The following is a 20,366-nucleotide window of genomic DNA, read 5'->3' on the forward strand; positions in this document are numbered from 1 at the left end:
CCGGACTGCTCCGTCAGTGACAGTGGGAGGTTTATCTTGTCTCTTCTTCCGCCAGAATGTAACAAATAGTGACCCTTTAATGGAGGAAACCTTAGCTTTTGTAGGTAATTATACCACTTGACAATGTTACAGGTGTTGGGGGGGGGGGGACGACCCCTAGTGATCCCACAGTCTCACATAGACAATGGCCAGTCTACACAAAAATCCAGTCAACACAGCCCTGACCCCTGTTATGTCACCCAGGTCTTCTCTGTGAGACAATGATTATTTAGAAAAAATTGTAAGGAATGCATTCCAAAGCAGTCAATGGAAGTATGGAATTAAAATAGTGAAGTCTTGATAAATAGAGTATATTATCTATTTATTATACCTTTACATTGTGACAAAAACAAATTTCAAGTCCATTATGAGCACACACAGCATATTAAAGATGGGTCTCTGCACTGTAAAGGGATCTCAGTTCACTTATAAAAACTTTAGCTAATAAACCTGAAATGTCATTTTTTACTGCTTGTTCTTTAAGGTACTAACTCATTGACATTATGTAGGTTAAAATAAGACTATTCACAAAGAAAAAGCATTCATCACAAATGTATCATGCCAAATAAACTCTAGTAATCAAGAGCAATTAAGAAAAGGAAACAAAACCATCTTTTGAGGATGCCAGATAGAAATGTAAACACTTACACGTGGGGCCAATCTTACCAGAAATCAATTAACCCATCAATGATCTTGGACTGATGTCTGAAAACCAGAGCAAACAGTACAATATTAAGGTATTACAGCTATTAGTAGAACAGATCTAGCTTCTCAACATATTACTTATGTCTGAACTTCATTGAATGGTCACACTTCAATCTTTCATATTCAATATTTTTCACAAAATCAACAGCTGAGAACAGACCGCCATGTACCTTTATCCAGTGGTTTTCAGAGCAGAGACATCCATGTGGGCAAGAGTCCTTTCCCTGAGGTCCACTGCACGTCAGCTAGCCACGTTCTGGCTGGGTTGTGTGTACTCCTGGGAACGTCGCCTGTAAAGAATATCGGGGACTTTGTACAAATGAATAACGTGAGCATATTAATATGATTTGTGTTGATGCCAAACATAGAGAATCACTGTTAAAACTTGAATTCAACCTCCATTGTCCACTCTTGAAATGCTGACCACCCATCTTCTGGCTTCTAGATGCACGTTAATGGATATTTCTTGTCATCTTTTTTTTCCCCCATATGCTCTTCTCTGCATCATTAAGTACTCTGGGTCATCTCATGTACCTCGTGGCATCCTGGCTGGTGGTGAATGGCAGACGGCTGCTATAAAAATAAAATGCCTATTAGTATGATGTTGAAGACAAAACCAAAACAATACAACTTTGTTTTGCACTTTAAAATTTATCACTAGCTTGTCATATTTACAGTCATCAACTGATTTAGGCTGCTTTTCCTGTGAAAAATGTCCTTTGTTTAAGAAAGATTCAATTTTAAATCTTTAGGTTTTAAATATAAACCACTGGCAATATGGTAATCACTTTTACAACTTTTAAGAAGTTGCAAGATAGCTCTACAACTATGTTGTCCTTAACCTATTCAGAAACTACCACTAATATTATAAGAAATTGTTCTCTAGACTCATCTTGTGGGCTCTCTTCTCGATGAATTGGAAAGGTGTCGTTCATGAAGTCCAGTACTGTCGATGTCTCTCTTATCAAGAGACTACCCATCTAACACTGCAGGAAACTCCAGTGCCTGGTCTGGGAATGCTGTGCTATTCAGATTCTATCAATACATTTCAAGAATGGTTCACCTTTTTGTTTACACTGTGGCATTTCTTTGCAGTAACAATTGAGTGGGATAGTTATCTGCCTTCTATACTCTTCTGAAAATCATGTATCTTTTTAGTACTCCCATATCCCTTCTTTATATCCTTGCTGATTAGAATGAGAAATGCTATTTTCAAGACATTAACACAAACATAATTTTTACATTAATTCCAAGGTACAAGAAAATGAATATCTTCAAAATATGCACTTTACAGAGGAGCTCTTCTCCCCTCAACAATGACCCTTTTTGTCACAGACAGAATTATGACAGGCTGTTCGTTGATTATATTTGACTTTCTTATAGCCCTAACATTGTCTTTTCTCTTTGATGGATTTATCCATCTTCCGATTTGCCTCCTTATCCGGGAGGCAGGCTCAGTGTTTTTCACGAGCATCAATGCACAGTTTTTGTGCAGGTTCATCTGAAAAGAAAAGACATCTCATCTCTCCCTCTGTCATCTGTGAGCTTCAGCAGTTGTCTTTGTGATGACCTTGCCATTGTAATCACACACCACCTCTCCCTTCTGGAAACACCTGGAAGTCACAAACTTCTTCCCCTTCACAGGATCGTCAGTTATGCTCAGGCCTTCCCAGATTTGATACTTTATCAACTTTTAAATTTGCATGTCATTTGGTGGCAGTCCTGTGTTGGGCTTCCACTTCTCTAGCACTTCGACACTGTTGATACATTGGCTGACCAGTCCATCTTCTTTGTCTCCTTTCACAGCTGCTGACCTGGGTATTACAGCATAGTTTAGTGAAGTAAAGATGAAACGGCTGATAAAACACAAATAAAATGCAATTAAGGTACATTCCAGATTTTCTTAAATACTATACATGATTGGAGCTATGCAGGTGGAGGTCTTTTGTTCTGTATTAACATGGATTTTAATTGGCTTCTATGAAAATTGGCCATGGTGTGAGTGAGTCCTGTGATGGACTGGTGTCACATTATGGGCGATGCAGTGCTTTGCATCCACTGCTTGCCAGGATAGTTCCAGCTCTACCACAATCCTGAATCGAGTGGATGGGTATATCAATGTAGCCATCAACTTGCATGTTCCCCTTCTTCACTAAATGTAAAGGAAGCCAGCTGCTGTTTTAGGTTGTGTGCTCTTTAACAGCAATTATGACCATTTTTGTGCCCACTTGTTGAAACAACTTTTTCTTTGCACCCATTCCTCGACCTGTAATAGCGAGAAAATAAAAATGAATACACCAAACTGTAAAAATCCCATATATGTAATTTCTTACTTTTGTTGTATGAAAGTATCCTTACTCTCATGTTCTTTACCACCCCTGGGTGCTGCAGGTGCTTCAGGTGGAGAAAGGCCTGCAGGTAATACAGTACAAGAAGCTGCTCAGGCAAGGTGATGTCTTGCCCAGTCTGTGTAACACATCTCTTTCTTTGCAATCTCTCTCTTTCTCAACTTGAATTAAAAAAAACAATACAGACTTTAAAGCATTTCTTCTGCTCCACAAAACACTAAAGGGTCTACCGCCCCTTTATTTAAGTGATCTGGTAAAAACAGACCAAGCAGAGCACAGCAGTTAGATAGTGGACCCTAGAAATTACAAAATAACTGCTGGGGGCAGTGTCTTTAGCTACAGGACCACTAAATTGTAGAACTTCCTGAAACAGTCTAAGAGATAACCCTGTGCTATCAGAAGTGTTTTTTTATCGTTTCACTGCTGTAAAAACAAACTTAATGGTTGGATTTAGAGGATATTGGAGATCACTCGCAAAACACTGATAAAACACGACAAGAACAGCAGACTTTAGAAAAATCAGTTGTGATCATTGTAAGAGGACCCAGGGAAGGGTCATTTATAACTGGTATTTCTGGAATGAAACACTGAAAATACTCAATATAGACCTGGGCAAGATGGCCACCCGGGATAACCAGCTGACCCGCTATTGGGAAAAGCCTATGCAGCGAAACAAGGAGACACAGCTGAACTACATCAGGAAACAGGATATAAATGCCCCAGAAGCGATGAGCCGGCGCGGAAGCCGATAAGGTGAAAGTGTTTAGATAAGAAGGAGAGATTTAGGAGTGTGCTGGAAGGAATTTAAGAATAATGGACAATTGGATACGGTTTTTGAATAAGATTATGGATAACGGCTTGGATACGGCGCGGAGTAGTGTGGACATACAGACTTTGGAATTTGGATCGTTTAAGGATACTGGCAACGGATTGCGGAACGGATTTGGGGAGATGTACGGACGAAGAACAAAGAAGTTCAGTGTGGTGTGAGTTAGATCTCTTTTACACCTGTTTTCCCCCGGTGACACCACAATTGGTGGAGGATGCGGGCAGCTCCCGCTCGGGTTTGAGAATCGGAGAAAGCAAGTTTTTTCGTGTGTGTGTGTGGGTTTTGCTTTGCGTGTGTGGAGAAAAAAACATGGAACAATTAATACAGCAATTGTCCCAGGCCACTCTCGCCCAATTTCAGGCATTAAAGGGACAGCAAGAAGCTATCCAAGTGCAACAGGAGGCGGAATCAAATTCAAAGCGAAACTAACGAATGAATTATAGAGGAGCAAAAATTAGTACGCAAAGAATTGCACAGATTAGGGGAAGAAATGCGGCAGACAGGGAGAGACCGTTCAGGCTGAACAAATTGGGCTACAAAAGATGACAGAACTTGATGATGTGGAGGCTTATTTAACCACATTTGAAAGAACTGCATCTCGAAATGCATGGCCCAAAGAGCAATGGGCTGGGAGAGTAGCCCCTTATTTAATTGGAGAAGCCCAAAAGGCATATTATGATTTAAAAGAAGAAGATGCCGAGAATTATGAGACTCTGAAAAAGGAGATTTTGGCAAGAGTAGGGGTAACCATGGCAATACGAGCCATCCGGTTACACAATTGGAGATACCAAATGGACAAGCCTACGAGGTCTCAGATGTTTGACCTGGTACATCTGGCAAAGCAATGGCTCCAGCCAGAAGAATTAAACCCAGGACAGGTGGTAGAAAGGGTGGTGTTGGATCACTTTGTGAGGAGTCTGCCTGTTCACCTGAGAAGGAAAGTGAGTGATAGGGATCCCCAGACACTAGATCAGGCAGTGGACTTAGTGGACAGACACCATGCCACAGAGGCCTTGATTAGGGAGGAAAAGGGGGACTTTCAAAAAGAGGAGAGAAGAAGCCCAAAGAGTCTGGAAACTGAGATGAAGAATTGGCCGATTAAGTACAATGATTTTCGAGGACCTATACAGTTTAAGAAACCCCTTCGGGAAAGATCAGACTCCAGGCCCCGACCATGGAAAGAAACCCGACGATGTTTTAATTGTCAGGAAGAAGGGCACTTAGCCAGCCATTGCCCCAGCCTGTCCAACCCATGCAGGTAGACCCCAGAGATGAACCCAAGTGTAACTACCTTACAGCACCGGTCCCAACCTGCGAGGATCCCCATCTTACGAAAATCGAGATAGGGGGAGAACCCGTCGAGGCCTTGTTGGACTCCGGCAGTACTGTGATCCTGGTGAGCCCTACAATACTTCCTGGAGAACGGGAGATCTCGTTCTCCAGGAAGAACAGAGGGGATACCCATTACTTGCATTCACGGGGATACCAAGGTCTATCCGACAGTAGAAATTAGCATCTCTACGGAACAGGGGACCTACCGTTCAACTGTCGGAGTGGTTGAGCAGTTATCTTACCCTGTGGTACTGGGACGAGACTGTCCCCACTTCCTCCAAATTTGGAAAACTGTGCCAACAGCTAGGCGAAGACCAATGCCCTGTCCGGAAGGCCGAGGTGACGCCCCTAATGATGCCCCAGGTGAGACGGACCCACAGGAAGGAGGAGCTGTACTTGGAGATGAATTTGTAAATATGGATTTACCGGACTTGGAGCCACCCGAACATCGTGGTAGGTTTGGAACGGCCCAATTAGAAGATGGAAATTTGAAGCATGCATGGGGACATGTCAGGAAAATCGATGGGAAGTGGTGTACTGATCCTAGTACATTGAGTTACTCCTATTTCATGATAAAAAATAATCTCCTCTACCAGGTGCAGCTGAAGGGACAGGAAGAAGTGGAACAACTCCTGATTCCCCAGGCCTACCAGATGAAGCTCCTTAACTTGGCCCATAGCCATCTTCTGGGTGGACACCTAGGGGTGAAGAAGACGTCCAAGAGACTACTCTCTAGGTTCTTTTGGCCAGGGATCTATAAGGCCATTGAGAAGTACTGTCGGGAATGCCCGGAGTGTCAGAAAACTGCTCCACAACCTTATTATAGAAACTCTTTGATTCCCCTCCCTATTATTGAAACCCCCTTTGAACGGATTGGGATGGATTTGGTGGGGCCCCTGATCAGAACCACCAAAGGTAACCAGTATATTTAAGTGATAGTGGACTATGCTACAAGGTACTCTGAAGCCATTCCGTTGAGAGCTGCCACTGCCAAAAATATAGCTAGGGAGCTAGTACAACTGTTTGCTTGGGTCAGAATTCCTAAAGAGATCTTAACTGATCAAGGAACTCCTTTCATGTCTAAAGTCAATGGAGACGTATGCAAGCTACTGGGAATACACCAGATCTGAACCTCAGTCTATCACCCTCAAACTGACGGTCTAGTCGAACATTTTAATAAGACCCTGAAAAGCATGCTGAGGAAGGCTATGCAAAAGGATGGGAAAAACTGGGATCAGCTGCTCCTGTATCTCATGTTCGCGGTACGAGAAGTGCCACAGGCCTCGACCGTTTTTTCTCCATTTGAATTGCTATACTCTCAAAAACCATGGGGCCTATTAGACGTCGTCAAGGAATCCTGGGAACACCAACCCTTACCTTTACAGACCATCATTGAACATGTGGAACAAATGAGAGAGAGAATAAACGTTATTGTTCCCATTGTGAAAGAAAACCTGGAAAAAGCACAGGCTCAAGAAAAACAAGTTTATAATAGGGGAGCTATTGCAAGAGAATTCCAACTGGGTGATAAAGTACTGGTATTAGTTCCGACCCCCGAATGTAAATTCTTGGCCTCCTGGCAGGGTCCTTATGAGGTGGTGGAAAAGATGGGACCGGTCAACTATAAAGTCAAGCAGCAAGACTGAAGACAGCAACATCAAATCTACCACATCAATTTATTGAAGAAATGGCATGGGACCGAAGTTCTGCTCACTCACTTCTTCCCCGAACCGTTGGAAGAAGAAATGGGAGCTGTAGCCGTGGGAGAAGAATTCCTGTCCCAAAACAAAGATGTTTTTTCCCGGACACCTGGTCGAACCCATCTTATACGACATAAGATTACAACGATACCAGGGAAGAAGGTAAGACTACCCCCGTATCGAGTACCTGAAGCAAAAAGGAAATTGATTAAAGAAGAGGTGGAAAAGATGCTAGAGATGGGAATAATAGAAGAATCCCATAGCGTGTGGGCTAGCCCGATAGTTCTGATCCCCAAGCCGGATGGAACTGTTCGATTTTGCAACAATTTCAAAAGGTTAAATGAGATCTCGCTGTTTGATGCATACCCCATGCCCCGTATAGATGAACTAATTGAGCAATTAGGCAATGCCCGATACATCAGTACCCTTGATCTTACGAAGGGATATTGGCAAGTGCCGCTGGCCAAAGAAGATAAAGCCAAAACCGCTTTTGCCACCCCTGAGGGGCTATATCAGTACAGGGTCCTACCCTTCAGTTTGCATGGCGCTCCCGCAACATTTCAAAGATTAATGGACCGAATTCTGAGACCATATCGTGATTTTGCAGCCACCTACTTGGATGACGTCATGATCCATAACATGTCCTGGGAACAACATCTACAACACCTGGAAGCAGTGACTGGAGCGTTGCGAGCAGCAGGATTAACAGCCAACCCAAATAAATGTTGTCTGGGGGCCCGGGAAGCCAATTATCTTGGTTATACGATCGGGAGAGGATTGATCATGTCCCAAGAACAGAAGGTGCAGTTAATTAAAAACAGGCCCAAACCTTCTACAAAGAAGCAAATCTGAACATTTTTGGGACTGGCGAGTTATTATCGATGTTTCATTCCAGGGTTTGCCTCCATTGCCGCCCCTCTGCACGATTTAACGAAGTTGATTTATCCGGAAAAAAAAATGGACCGAATTGGAAGAGAGGGCCTTTCAAGACTTAAAAACAACTCTCTCTTCTCAACCCGTCTTACAGGTACCGGACTTCATGGTACAAACTGATGCTTCTGACACTAGAATTGGAGCCATACTCTCGCAAGAAATTGAAGGACTGGAGCATCCTATTTTATATATCAGTCGTAAGTTGAATCCTGCAGAAAAACACTTTTCTACGATAGAGAAAGAATGGCTAGCAATAAAATGGGCCCTAGACTATTTGAGATATTATTTATTGGGAAGATGATTTATATTGTACACAGATCATGCACCATTAACATGGATGTTACAAAATATGGATAAAAATTATAGAATTACACGATGGGGTCTTAGTCTGCAAAGGTTTCAATTCCAAACGGTATATAGACCCGGAAGGAAACATGGAAATGTAGATGCCCTCTCCCGAAATGCACTGTTTATTTTTTTTCTAGACCGCCCGAGGACGGGGCTGATCTCAGGGGGAGGGAGTGTAAGAGGACCCGGGGAAGGGTCATTTATAACCAGTATTTCCAGAGCGAAACACTGAAAATACTCGATATAGACCTGGGCAAGATGGCCACCCAGGATAACCAGCTGACCCGCTGTTGGAAAAGGCCTATGCAGCAAAACAAGGAGACACAGCTGAACTACATCAGGAAACAGGATATAAATCCCCCAGAACCGGTAAGTCGGCGCAGAAGCTGATAAGGTGAATGCGTTTTGGAGGAAGGAGAAGAGTAGGATTGTGCTCAATAGGAATAAGGCAGTGGTTCTCAAACTTTTTGGACCAAGTACCACCCCTAATCCAACCAAAGCATCCAAGTACCACCTACAAGTCATCATCTCATAGGAACCCCAGAAATTCTCAATGACCAACATGAGTGCGCGTGCACACACACTCACACATACATATAATAAATATTATAATAATAACTTTATTTGATATAGCGCCTTTAAAGGTGGCTTCTCAAAGTGTTTTACAGAAAAACAACATTAACAACAACTAATAAAAAAGCACCATTTCAGTGAGAGGGGTGAGCCTGTTTAGTTGAGCAAAGCAGATGTGAATTAATTTTTCGAGCCTTGATACAATTCACAACAGAGTCTAACAGATATTAAATCGTCAGGCATTTTACTTGACGGCAAAGGTCTCGCGGTGGATGTTGTAATGCTTACATTAATTTCTGGAGCAAGCTCTCTAATTACTGCAACTACACCGTTATGTCGGCTTGTCATTGCTCTAGCACCGTCTGTACAAACTCAGACACATTTTATCCAGTCGATGCCATTCTCTTCGATAAATTAATTCAGAAACTGAAATACGTCCTCTCCTGTAGTTCCTGTTGGTAGCGGCTTACAGAACAGAAAGTCCTCACGGGACGTACGCTCAAACTCGTATCTAACGTAAACGAGCAAATTGGCCAAATCGACTACAGATTTATCTAATTGCAGTGAAAAACATCTGCTCATCTTAACGCGCTCTGTCATCGTACTTTTGATATAATCCTTCATTTCAATAATTCTATGAATGACTGTGTCTTTCAGGGGGAGGGGGGCAGCAGGTCGAGCTGTTTAGCAGCTTTTTCTCTACACATAATACGTGTCAGCTCTTTTGCCAACGGTAAATAAGGTTCTTCAAAAATAGTGTAGCTTACCTGCTTTAGCAATCCGCAAGCTTGCATTTTTCCGCGTTTCAGTTTTTATTTCTGTATTTATTTAAAGTTTTTATTTCATGCGCATGGGAGCGAAACACAGAGACGCTCGGTGTATTTTTCTCAAATTAGAACAGTTCTTAAATATTTTTCTGTTATCACGCTTTCGTGTGCTCACAAGATTACCTGCGTTTGCAGCACGTATTTCTATGCATTCCTGTGTTTACAACTTTGGCATTGTTCCAAAATCACGCACATTCTCCTTTCTCCCTATTTGCCGGAGATACAGTAGCTTTTTTTTAAATACAATTGGTCACTTGCATCCGTAGCACGCATTCCTATAGAGTGGTATAGAATTACAGAGTATCTCTTGTGTCCACTGAAGTATTAGCGCGTACTGTATCGTAGTACGTAGGCTGCATATTCGACACGTATTAAAATACAAAATATGAAAACCCGTCCCGATTTTTCAGCGCACACGGCACAGTTCCAGGGTGTGGGACACCACATTATATGGTTCAGTCACAGAAACAGGAGAGCATGCCTTCTTCTTATTATTATTTTGTTTTTGTTTCTGAGAGATCATGTTACATAGTATATATAAAACAATTTTACGTTGTACTTCAAAGTTCTGGATCATAAACATTTTACTTTTCCTTGCTGAAAGTCTAACGCACAAGAGAGAATGGCGATATACATAAAAACGTGGTACCAGATGATAATTTCTAGTGGCTTCCTGAATATTTGTCCCACAAAAGACACTTTTTGGGGAAAAAAAAAACTTTGATTTGATGAGCTATCATGTGAACTCTTGCTCTTAAGATGGAAAGAGATTGCATTTGGTATTGCATGTAATTAGATGGTAATTCTTTTATTTGCTCTGTCCTCTTGTTAAGATGTGTTATATCAGGCAAATAAAGTATTTTTTTTCATCAATTTCCCTACGGGATTAATAAAGTATTATCTATCTATATGTTCAGTAGAAGGGTTGTCATATTTTGTCTGTTAATCAAACATAAACAACAATTATGGACAACTATTTTTTTTATAATGAATATTATAATGCCTCTGAAGTCACATTAAAACTTCCTGTAGAATTAAAAAACACAGAAATACAAGCGGGCATGATTTGTGTCCAGGATACTCTAATGTAATAAGTCCTGCCAAGGAAAGTGCCCCCTTCTCTCGTTTTGAGCCACTGCCCTCCAAAAGGTCTCTGTGCAACTCTGTTTGGGAGATGTCAAGATGCTGAGCCCATGCTGTGCTTTACTGGCGGGTGTAGAGGACACGGAAAGCACATCGAGTTCCCTGGACATGAAAACTGACAGGTGGTTAAAACTTCTCTCAATAAACAGGAGATCCTGTGTCCAAAATCCTGAGGTGCCTTTCTTCCTGTCTTGACATATAGAATGTATTATTAAAGACAATCACATAGGGCTTGATTTAGTTTAATGCAAGTATTTATTTCCTATCTTGGAACAACTTGTTTTTCAACAACATTCATACTATTTGTGAAATATGAAATACAAATCTTGCTTATGGGTGAAGAAGAAATACTGCCAGCTGGAGAGAAAATTACGGATTTTTTTTCTTTAAACAAACACCTGCATAGGGAGATGTAAAACAAAAATCCACTTGAGACGTTTTCGTTGGGGAGGAGGGTTGTGGAAGGGCAAAAAAAAATCTGTTGCGTTTCACAAAATTCACACTTACGAACGGCGCAAGTCGCAGATGATTCACTTCCCTTGACTAGGTGGCGCTAGGAGGTGCAGTGAAGTTTATATCCGGCTGCAGAAACTCCTCTTTCTCAGCTCTGCTTCTCGATTGTCTTGAAGTCGCCGCCACGCTAACGAATGACGTCATCATACGGCGCGACACTGCATGTATTTCACCCACGTGTAGGTGATTGAATCATTTTCTTTAGATAAAGAAGGAAGTTGTTTTTTAATAACTTCAGTTTCTGAAAACGTAGAGTCTTGTCGGTTGTGTTTATGCTTGAACAGAGCACAGGCCTGATAACAGAATCTGTGAAGAATAAAAATAAAGAAGTTGTTCTGTTTAAACATCGCAAGTCAGCCTTTGTTTCTGACCGACTCTGAAGAAGGATGGCGGAGTGCTTGTTAAATCTGCAAACCCAGCTTGACTCTTTCATGCAGGTTTTGCTCAAATCGATCGTGTATGAAGTGTCAGAAGTTTTTGGAAACAGGATGTCTGACTCCGAGAACGAGTTTCAAGAAAAACTCCGCAGCGTCTCCCAGATCCTGGTGAGACGGGCCGTGATTAAAATCACAGTGTGTGAAGGACAGTGTCGGGAGTGAAATGGCGCAGCTGAAGAAGGAAAACGAGAGCCTGAAGTGGAGATTGCAGCTGTGGGAGAAGGAGTCGGGAGCAGGAGGAGATCAGGGTACCCAGACGCTTCCTTGTGAAGTGACTGCAGGAATAAAAGAAGAAATGGACACGAAACTGGAGCTGTCAGGTCAGTGTGACCGGGGTAAAGTTATCTCGAAGTTCGAAAACGATTTTGGCACGCCTGTAGCGCTTTCACGAAACCTCTTAGAGTTGCGAGAATGTTTGTTTTGTGTATAAAATACATTGTGGATGCTTTCTCAGCCTTTACTTTTTCGTTTTTATGACATTTTTTGGACCAAGCACGAATATTCTTTTGTCAATATCTTCGCAATGGAAGCACAGAACGCCTTCAAACCAAAAGCATTTTAAAGACCACGACTCGTGGATATTTCCACAGCCTTTACATCAAACTATCAGTGAGCTAATTATTTTTTTTTAAAACTCCGGTTTTTCATTGATGCGTAATTACGTACGAACTGGAACCCGGGGGACCGCTGTGTGCCCACGTTCACAACGCGAGAAATACTGTTCAATACGGCTTCGTGCGAAAAACCCGTATATGACCATAGGAAGCAGAACAGTGCAGTCTCCGATTACCCAGACTGTAAGCACGGGAATAAAGCTTTGTTTGATTTCTGAAACCCTTCCTTTACATCCTGTTTTCATTCAGGTAAGGGTCAACTATATTCACAATACTACTGACAACAGGAAGATTAAAATATTCTTTTCTCAGCAGCTTATTAAAAACAGCTCCCATGATGTTCAAACCGACTTTTTACACAGAACACTGACACAGCTTTGCATTCTGAATCTCTTTTTCTCATGCTTTTATTTAATATGGCACAATGCACTGGGATAGGGGTATTCTGTTCACAAACCAATAGCATTTAAACCACAGCACCCACAATGCTGCAAGAGTTTTGCACACTAAGCAGGTCCTCTGACTTTTCCCAGCTTTGTTTTGGGTTGTGGAACCTTTCTTTATATTTTTTAGGGTTTTCTGAAGATAACACTACAGGTAACACACTGGGATAGGTGGGTCTTCTTCATGGCTCAATAGCATTTCAAATACAGCACCCACACTGCTGTACCCAAGTGTTTTACACACCAGACAGGCCCCGAACCTCATCCAACCTTGCTGTGGCTGTGGCCCCTTTCTTTATTTTTTTTATGATTTTTTCAATGTGGCACCATTATCAGGCGGAACATGGGGATAGGGGGGTGCTATTTACGAGTCAATAGCTCTTCAAGCACAACAGCCACAGTGCTGCAACCAGGTGTTTTACACACCAGACAGCTCCCCTAACCGTATACAACCTTGCTGTGGCTGTGGCCCCTTTCTTTATCTTTTTTTAATGACTTTTCCCAGCTTTGTTTTGGGTTGTGGAACCTTTCTTTATATTTTTTAGGATTTTCTGAAGATAACACTACAGGTAACACACTGGGACAGGTGGGTCGTCTTCATGGCTCAATAGCATTTCAAATACAACAGCCACACTGCTGAAACCAAGTGTTTTACACACATGTGCTTCCATTGCAGAGATATGGACAAAAGAATATTCGTGCTTGGTCAAAAAAATGTCATAATGTCATAAAAACGAAAAGTAAAGGCTGAGAAAGCATCCACAATGTATTTTATACACAAAGCAAGTGTTTTTGTAACTCTAAGAGATTTCGTGAAAGCGCTACAGGCGTGCCAAAATCGTTTTCGAACTTCAAGCTAACTTTACCCCGGTGTCAGTTTGGTGACTTGTATGAAGTCAGAGTGTGTTAAAGAACAGTGTCTATAACTAACTCAATGGTGAGATTTTTTATGTTATTTTAAAGAAAACATCTCACAAGAGTTAACATTCTTGTTATCTAACAAACTATCAAACTGTCATAAAAACTTTCCTCACTGGTGAGAACATAGTGCAGAGATGCAGAGTGAAGTGGGAAAGACTTGTGTGATGTAGCAACGGGATTCTTTACTGGAAACTGAACTGTTTTGTCCGGTTACAGTGCTGAAAACACCTCGTTCACATTCAACAATTGTTCCACTGAATCAATTTGTATTCCAACGTCATTATGAAACAACATTTATAAATGAACAATAGGTTTATTCCATGCTGACAAAAACACAACGTTTCGGCCGTGGAGCCGTGTTTTTTCTCTCTTCTTTTTTTCAGCATAGAATAAACCTTTGCAGCCTATACATGCTGACACAGCTATCCACATGAACATTTATAAATATTGTATTTAAGTTGTATTGGTCTAAATTTTTATAAGTATACTAATGATTGTGTATATAAACATTTTTTAATTGGTTTAAGTATTACTGTCGTCCAGGGTCTGTGTCTGTATTGAGTCCTCTTGAATATTAATCCAGTGTGTCTATATTAACCCCTCTCTTTCTCAATGCAGTGTTAATGTACTGTAGTGTCCAGAAAGTGTCTGTATCAACCTCTCACTCAGTGCAGTGTTAATGTACTGGAGTGTCCAGTCAGTGTGTCTGTAATAACCCCTCTCTCTCAGTACAGTGTTAATGCACTGTAGTGTCCAGTCAGTCAGTGTGTCTGTATAACCCCTCTTTCAGTGCAGTGTTAATGCACTGTAGTGTCCAGTCAGTCAGTGTGTCTGTATTAACCCCTCTTTCAGTGCAGTGTTAATGCACTGGAGTGTCCAGTCAGTGTGTGTGTGTATTAACCCCTTTCTCTGATTGCAGTGTTAATGTACTGGAGTGCCCAGTCAGTGTGTCTGTATGAACCCCTCTCTTTCAGTGCAGTGTTCATATACTGGAGTGTCCAGTCAGTGTGTGTGTATTAACCCCTCTCTCTCAGTGCAGTGTTAATGTGCTCTAGTGTCCAGTCAGCATGACTGTATTAACCTCTGTTTCAGTGCATTGTTAATGTGCTGTAGTGTCCAGTCAATGTGTCTGTATTAACCCCCCCTCTCTCTCTCAGTGGAGTGTTAATGTAAATGTAATGTAATAGTGATATTATTACAGAAGTCTTACTTTTTACATGGTAGTTAGGTTTCTGATTAAGATAAATCAGAACATGCCCTTATACCCACTTATTCCGCTATGTTTAAACAACCCAAATTGATTGTGAGTGTACTTGTATGAATGTGTGTAGTTTAAAGCTTTTAAGATCACATGGCCTCAGCTATCACTACTATGCTGATGATACTCAAATATACATCCATACCAAACCTGATGCAGATGTGGCTGTCTCTATTCTATTTATTTGTATCCCTGATATAAAAACTTGGGTGACTCAAAATTTCCTTCATTTAACTGTGACAAGACTGAAATCATGCTTATTGGCACCACCCATCAACTTTGTACAACCAATGTATAACTCTGTCTGCAGATGGTCTCGTACTTGAGCTTCAGTCTAAATTGAAAAACTTGGGGATGATATTTGACGTTTGACCCACATGTGCAGCATGTTGTCAGAACATCTTTCATTCACCTCATAAATATTGCTCGACTACGCCTTATGTTATCACTAACTGTTGCTGAAAAGTGTTGTCTAATCTTGAATCGACTACTGTAACGCTCTACTCTCTGGGGATTCTAAATCCACATTGAACAAACTCCAATATGTCCAAAATTCAGCAGCCAGCATCCTGACCAGGTCTAGTGCAAGTGTTCACATTACTCCTATCCTGTAGTCCATGCACTGGCTTCCTGTCAGGGTTCATATCGACTTAAAAATCCTCCTGCTCACCTATAAGACTACAAGTCTTGGCTTGGCACCTCCATACTGGTCTGATATTATCACCCTACTCCCTACCTTGCAATCATAGCTCTTCTAATTGTGTTCAACAATTTTTCCCCCCAGTCTGTCTACACTCTATGGGTGACATGGCCTTCTCCTGTTTTGCCCCAAGCTCTGGAATTCTCTCCCCAAGGTATCAGAGAGTCACCTTCTCTAAACTCCAAATCCAGACTCAAAACCTTTTTCTTCAGAAGAGTCTTTATTTAACTGTTCTGTACCCCTCTCTTCCTACTGTACTTAGTACCACTGTCTACTGTCTCCTCTAACTGTGTATTCTCATCGTGCTAATTTTGTGTATTTTATGTTGTTGGCATTCTGTAAAATGCTTTGATTAGCCACCTCTAAAGGTATGAAACTATAAAATAAAGTTTATTCTTATGAAGGTCTTGTCTTGTATTTACAGGCTCAGAGGCCAGTGTTCTCTCCGACGCTGGGGAAAGGGCTCCTCTTGAACAGCAGCACAGTGAGGAGGAATGGGGCTCCAGTCTGATGCAGGAGACAGAGCTCCCTGCCTCAGAAGGGAAAGAGGCACTTAGTGAGCAGCACACAGAGAGCAGACAGAGTATCAAGGATCTGGACTCTGTGCCCATGATGAAGACAGAGCCTGAGAGTGAGACACCTGGGCTCTTAGTATGTGATGATTTTACAGAGAAGATGAATAATCTGGACACAACCAATATTACACAAGGTTGTAATGAACTGGGCTGTGTCTCTGTACAAGAGCACAGTGAAGAACTGGGTGCTTTAAATCTTACAGAGCAGGATATGGATCCCAAGTTGATTGACCCTGCAGAGCAGCAGACTGATGTACCTGGTAAAGAGAACTGTACTGAGATACAGCACACAGAGGAGAGTCAGTACAGGGTGGAGCAACAGCAGCTCCTACAGGGCTTGATAATAATTAGGCCTTGTTTTGTTCAAGTCGAAAGACTGTCATTGCAGAGTCTGAAACAGTCATATGATCCCTTAGTATCTGAATGCTTTACACACAGGTTTAATAATCTGGTTACTGAGAAAATTGTTGAAAGTTTTAATGAACTAGAGAGTATGTCTGTTCTTGGGCAAAGAGAGGAACAACTGAATGAACTGGATGGTTTTAGTCTCAGAGAGCTGGAGAAGGAGCCCCAGATGATTCACACGGCTGAGCAGCACACTGAGGGACACTATGGAGAAAACAAATCTCAGTTTCAGCACACAGAGCAAGACCATTCCATGGAGCATTTGCAGAATAAGAGACCCCAGCACGATCAGGGGATGAAGAAGAATCACTCAAGGCCTTGCTCAGATGGAGTGGACAAACTGCCATTAAGGCACAGGGAGAAGCAGCCTTTCTGTCAGTCTAGCATTTCACAACCCTACCAGCACCTTCACACTTTCAGCTGTAGTCATTGTGGGAAGAGTTTTAGTCAGTCAAGTAACTTAATAGCCCACCTGCGCATTCACACAGGAGAGAAACCATTCAGCTGCAGTCAGTGTGGGAAGAGTTTTAGTCAATCAAGTAACTTAAAAACCCACCAGCGCATTCACGCAGAAGAGAGACCGTTCAGCTGCAGTCAGTGTGGGAAGAGCTTTATTCGGTCAGGTGACTTAAAAACCCACCAACGCATTCACACAGGAGAGAGACCGTTCAGCTGCAGTCAGTGTGGGAAGAGTTTTAGTCGGTCAAGTAACTTGATAGTCCACCAGCACATTCACACAGGAGAGAAACCATTCAGCTGCAGTCAGTGTGGGAAGGGTTTTATTCAGATAAGTGCCTTAGAATCACACCAGCACATTCACACAGGAGAGAGACCATTCAGCTGCAGTCAGTGTTGGAAGAGTTTTAGTCGGTCAAGTAGCTTAAAAACCCACCAGCGCATTCACACAGGAGAGAGACCGTTCAGCTGCAGTCAGTGTGGGAAGAGTTTTTGTCAGTCAAGTAGCTTAATAGCCCACCAGCGCATTCACACAGGAGAGAGACCATTCAGCTGCAGTCAGTGTGGGAAGGGTTTTATTCAGATAAGCAACTTACAATCACACAAGCGCATTCACACAGGAGAGAGACCTTTCAGCTGTAGTCAGTGTGGGAGGAGTTTTAGTTGCTCAAGTGACTTAAAAACCCACCAGCGCATTCACTCAGGAGAAAGACCGTTGTAGCGGCAAGGTTTATTAAAATACAGGAATTAAGTTTGCTGCTCCCTTGCCAGTCTCTCTCTCCCTCATCTCAAGTGGTGCTTGATACAGAGAGGCCATTCCATTTGGTTCACATTTAAGGTGTTTTTCTAGCTGATAGAGTGTTCTGATAAGGAACAACTCCCAAATTTGAGTCCCATCAGCCACCCTAATGAATGGTCATCTCTGGTGCAGATTCCAAAGGAGAGTCTCATCCCAAGTGGTTTACAACCCCAAGGTCAGAGTTCATGGTTAATCATCCTCTCACGAGACACCAATAACTGTAGGGTTTTGTGCATTTCCTGGGACAATTGTTAATTGTAGCAGTAAGTCACAAAATGATTCTCAAATGCCCATGGATCTTTCAACCAATGAGCGACCGTAGTTCCTCCAGGTAAACCTCCAGCTCCTCCTGGACATCTTCAGACTCAGCTCAGACAGTCACGTAACAGCCAGTTTGTCCCAGTGCCAGGACTTTTCCTTGTTCTAAGAGTTGAGAACGGAGGTTGCCAGCGTGTAACCAAAGGATCCACCTGAGGTTAGCCCAGGAGCATGCCTCGTGAACCCACTGTGAACGCTCACCTGATCAACGAGTGAACTACTTTTGGAACTGTGGACAGCTGAATATCAGTATTCAGGACTCGCGCTACATCGGGAACGAACCGGTCTTCTTCCTGTCTAAAGAGTGTGACTTGCTCAGATCTGCAGTCACTTTTCTGTGTGCAAACTCTGCTAGTTTCAGCCAACACTAACTAGCCGGTCTTCAGAGAGCATCAGCAGCGCACCGCAGCAGAAATCTCTCCCTCCTTCTCCTTCTCTCACGTCAAACCAGCACTGCCTCAATGCCAGTTGATATCAATTTAATTCCTATGAGTTATGTACTTGGTTTAGAGTATTTAGTGTAGAAGTTGTAACCAAGTTCATTTACGAAATGGTCTAAATGAATGATATACTGAATGTATGTCCCTCTTAGTATTTGTAACTCTTCGTGATTGAATGTATACCTTTTGTATTCTGCTAACCCTCACTATAAGATCTGTTACGTTCAAATGCACATTTTATGCATTAATAAATGTATTCTCTTGTATTAGTATCCGAGTGTGTGTGTTGCTGAGTATCCCGCTGGGACGGTCTTCTAATAGCCATCAAATAATCATTTTCTGACTTAATGCTACAATTAATAATTGTGCCTGTAAATGCACAAACACCTACATTTACTGGAGCCTCGTGAGAGGATGCCTATAAGCTCCTCCAGTCAGGACAGGAGGCTCTACTGTATACAGAGAGGGGTGGGAGGGGGGAACAAGCTGATACCCTGGCTTCTCTCCAGACACAGCTGGATGAACTCCTCCAGTTGGGATATGTGGCTCTACTGTACACAGAGGGGGGAACAAGCCGATACCCAGGCTTCTCTCCAGACACACCTGGATGAGCTCCTCCAGTCAGGACAGGAGGATCTACTGTTCACAGAGAGGGGTGGGAGAAGGGAACAAGCTGATACCCTGGCTTCTCTATAGACACAGATGAATGAGCTTCTCCAGTCAGGACAGGAGGCTCTACTCTACACAGAGAGAGGTGAAAGGGGGGAACAAACTTCCCAGCCCTGTTGTTGAAATTGATACCCTGGTTTCCCTCCAGACACAGCTGGATGAGCTTCTCCAGTCAGGACAGGAGGATCTACTGTACACAGAGAGGGGTGGAAGGGGGGAACAAGCTGATACCCTGGCTTCTCTCCAGACACAGCTGGATGAGCTCCTCCAGTCACGACAAGAGGCTCTACTGTATACATAGAGGGGTGGGAGGGGGGAACAAGCTCCCCAGTTCCGTTGTTGAAGCCGATACCCTGGTTTCTCTCCAGACACTGCTCGATGAGCTCCTCCAGTCAGGACAGGTGGCTCTACTGTACACAGAGAGGGGTGGGAGATGGTAACAAGCTGATACCCTGGCTTCCCAGTGGGCAGTGATTCGTCAAATATACGTATATATCACAGCGATAGCTATGCATATATATATACATTGGCGCGATGTATAATCAATGTTGAATTGCAACCGTAAAATTGACGACATTAATAAATGCATATATATAACGTCAAAAACACATCTAACACAGTGCCAAAGGCTTTTTATACATTGTTTGTGCCGCATCTAGGAGTATACGGCAATCTGCATAGTGTACGAAGTAAATTATTTTCGCAGTAATTAATTTATTTACACAGCTTTGCATACAAGGGTTTTGTGGAGGGGTCTTGCCCCTTGCCTGAAAAAAAAAATGTTTGAGTGCCTATAGATTTTCTATTTTTATTTTCTTAAGAAAAGTTGATACCATTTCCTGGACACCCCGTCCCCCAACAGAGCCGGTGCCCAGGGAAAAATCTGTAGGGGGGCGTCTGAAATTCTGAGGGGGGGTGATATTTTGGTTGAAACTGAGCTGTATGGTGCAGCTACCCAAATGAAATCTCGCAGCTATGCCATTGATTAGTGCTTCATGATAGAAGATAACGACTAGCGATCTGGTATTTTCCATGAAGTTC

At 42.5% G+C, this 20,366-nt stretch overlaps 1 pseudogene across 1 annotated transcript; it reads left to right on the forward strand.

The window, feature by feature from the left end:
* Positions 1 to 11,455: 11,455 nt before the first annotated feature.
* LOC148671265 (uncharacterized) lies at positions 11,456 to 18,884 on the forward strand (annotated as a pseudogene). Its single transcript, XR_015936283.1, has 3 exons — positions 11,456 to 12,047; positions 15,748 to 15,896; positions 16,090 to 18,884. The product of XR_015936283.1 is annotated as an uncharacterized LOC148671265 (transcript).
* Positions 18,885 to 20,366: the final 1,482 nt, after the last annotated feature.

Source organism: Lepisosteus platostomus, chromosome 5 (genome assembly GCF_059453375.1).
Source record: "Lepisosteus platostomus isolate fLepPlt1 chromosome 5, fLepPlt1.hap1, whole genome shotgun sequence".
Classification (NCBI taxonomy): domain Eukaryota; kingdom Metazoa; phylum Chordata; class Actinopteri; order Semionotiformes; family Lepisosteidae; genus Lepisosteus; species Lepisosteus platostomus.